Below are 2,915 nucleotides of genomic sequence, written 5' to 3'. Positions count from 1 at the left end.
TAATTACAAGGATCTACATATAATTTACTCCCTGGGGGATGGACAATAGAAAAGTGGGTGAAGAGAGACGTCAGACAGTGCAAGATATGACAAAATAATAATTTATAAATCATCAAGGGTTCATGAGGTTAGGAGGGAGGGGGGAGCGAGGGGAGAGAATGAGGAGCTGATGCTGGGGGCTTAAGTGGAGAGCAAATGTTTTGAGAATGATGAGGGCAATGAATGTATGAATGTGCTTTACACAGTTGATGTATGTATGGATTGTGATAAGAATTGTATGAGCCCCTAATAAAATGATTTAAGAAGAAAAAAGAAGAAGAAATTGCACCCATAATTATTCCACTCTAGTAGGAGATCAGGTGTTCTCATTTCTTCCCTGGCATGTCCAAAGGGCACATCATTTTTCGCAGGTATAATTATGGGCTGCTAATCACAAGGTCAGTGCTTTGAACCCATCAAACGCACCACAGGAGAAAGGTGCAGCACTGTGTTTCTGTACAGGAGGGTCATTTTAAGTTGGAAACCACTTGGCAACAGTGGGGTTCTGAGTGGGTTATAATCCCAGATACGTTGTTGCATTTTGCTTTTCCTGTTTTGTTTTTGCCATGTGCCGGTCCCCAGGATTCTCCATGACTGATGTAATTATTTTCAGCAATTGGACAATGCTCAGTTCTTTCCATGGATTTGGGGGAAAGGTTTTTTTGTTTGTTTGTTTGTTTTCAAGTATGCTTCCTGAAATAAAAATCCAAAGTTTAAGCGAATTCATGGGAAATACAGATTTCTGACTCCATTGGCCAGATGTTGGAACAGAAGCAAGCAATAATGGATATGTGTGCAAATGCAGAATGAGTGCTTGAGATGGAATGCAGTGAGCTGTGGTCATTTTAAAGTAGAGTCGGTCTTACCAAACGCACTGCTACGGAATTGATTCCCAACCATAGCGACCGATAGGACAGAGCAGAATTTCCCCATAAGGTGGCCGAAGCGGTCATCCCTAATGAAGCAAACTGCCACCTCTTTATCCCAGGGAGCGGCTGAGGACTCGAAACCAGCAATTTTTTATTAGCAGCCAGCCTCTGACCACTAGATCTCATTAGAACCTTTAGAAAAGAAAGAAATTAAAGTTAGGTTGATTTAGAGAGTTCCTCAGCTTGACCGGCCTCTGAAGTGAGACAGATGTGTGGAGAAATGGGTGGAAGGGCGGTACTGATGGGCACTGGGGAGGCAACAATTAGAGAGGGCTCAGAGGAAATAGAGAGCTGGTACAAAATGGGATGCTAATAAGTCGGGTGTTAATAAGTTGCAGGTAGCTGGTTTGGGTTAGAAGCACCCGATCTCTTACTCTGTTACTAAGGACCAATGCTGGGTAAGTACCAATGCAGACAGGAGGGACAAAAGGGGGGATACTAATGATGCCGCAGTAGTTGAAGCACATGGCTGCAAACTGAAAGATGGGGGTAAAACCTACCCGATGCCCCACAGGGGAAAGATCTGCTGGTGTCTGTGCAGATGTCAGCCTTGGTCATCGCATGGAGCAGTTCCACTCTGTCCCACAAGGTCTGCTCTGCATTGGAATGGACTCATGACAGTTTGTTTTTCGGTTTAATGCAAGTCCTGTAGGTTGAACATAACGATTACCGCCTAATGCTTTTCAAAATGCAAGTCTGGGCAGGATGGCCTCTGGCTTCCTCCTCAATTATTTTATGTAATGGCAGTATCATAGCCCCAAGGAAGAGCCTGAGTTGCATCCATCTCAGCTTATTGCCTTTAACCCCCAACTTGTCACTTTACAGATTTCTTGCCAGCCTCTTTCTTGATAATGCAAAGTCCCTTGTCCTTCACAGCAGACCCTGGATAAAGGCCAATAACCACTGAGACACATGGAATACTTCCCCAAACAACAGCATTTCCCAGGCTTGGAACCTGGCAACCAGCCATTTCACTGATGCTATGCAAAAAATGACCACAGCACGAGACTTGCCAATGTGTTCTGCAAGCACCCTTTTCTGATCTTTTCCCCTCAATCCTGAGCCCTCACTCTCTGGGTGGACAAGCTCTCAGTTCTAGGGTCCTCCCGAAATAGAGCATCGATGATCTGTTTTTTAAAAAGGTGCCAGCCAATTACTAACAGATGATTAAGGACATAGAGCAGCATTTTCATTTGATAGCACGCTAAGCTAGAAAGAGCAGGAGAGCAGAAAAGAGGGAAGACTGGTGTCTGAAGGCATAGGGACATGTGTGCCCCGATTGTTCTTCCTGATCCAGTTCAAACCACACGGTCACTTACTATCTGCGTTTTGACTCTGTGCTCACTATAGGCTTCTGCGTTGTCAGGAAGAAGCTCATTATCAAAGACTCTTCTACTGAACAATTTTCTTCAAGTTAGCTTTCATCTCGGACTGCTGGGTAGCCTGTGAAGACTTATCTGTCATAGTTACTATTGTATCTCTGGTACTGACACAGGGCCTGAGACTGGGATAGAGATACTGCTCAATAAACATTTAATCGATTCATGAACTAGTTAATTAATGAGCAATCAAGAGTAGAATATTCTAGTTTCTACATGTCATTGTTTGCTGTTAATTAAGCTGGCCTATTGTTATGTGGTATGTTGTCAACAGTCAGGTGAACATGTATGGATATCTAGATCTACAACTATCTAGAGCAGTGGTTCTCAACCCCTTTCACAGGGGTCACCCGATTCATAACAGTAGCAAAATTACACTTATGAAGTAGCAACGAAAAGAGTTTTGTGGTTGTAGGGGTCACCACAACATGAAGAACTGTATTAAAGGGTCCCAGCATTAGGAAGGTTGAGAACCACTGATCTATAGATAGATGAAAGATTAGATGGATAGATAGATAGATAGATAGATAGATAGATAGATAGATAGATAGATAGATAGATAGATAGA

At 43.2% G+C, this 2,915-nt stretch overlaps 1 protein-coding gene across 2 annotated transcripts in view; it reads left to right on the top strand.

The window, feature by feature from the left end:
* EXPH5 (exophilin 5) overlaps positions 1–2,915 on the top strand; it is a 96,283-nt gene that overhangs the window by 59,735 nt on the left and 33,633 nt on the right. The window lies entirely within an intron of this gene.

Source organism: Echinops telfairi, unplaced genomic scaffold (genome assembly GCF_000313985.2).
Source record: "Echinops telfairi isolate 266 unplaced genomic scaffold, ASM31398v2 ScPeMD7_7421;HRSCAF=8459, whole genome shotgun sequence".
Classification (NCBI taxonomy): Eukaryota; Metazoa; Chordata; class Mammalia; order Afrosoricida; family Tenrecidae; genus Echinops; species Echinops telfairi.
The sequence above is the reverse complement of the archived record's forward strand: the minus strand, read 5'-3'. Positions and strand labels throughout refer to the sequence as shown.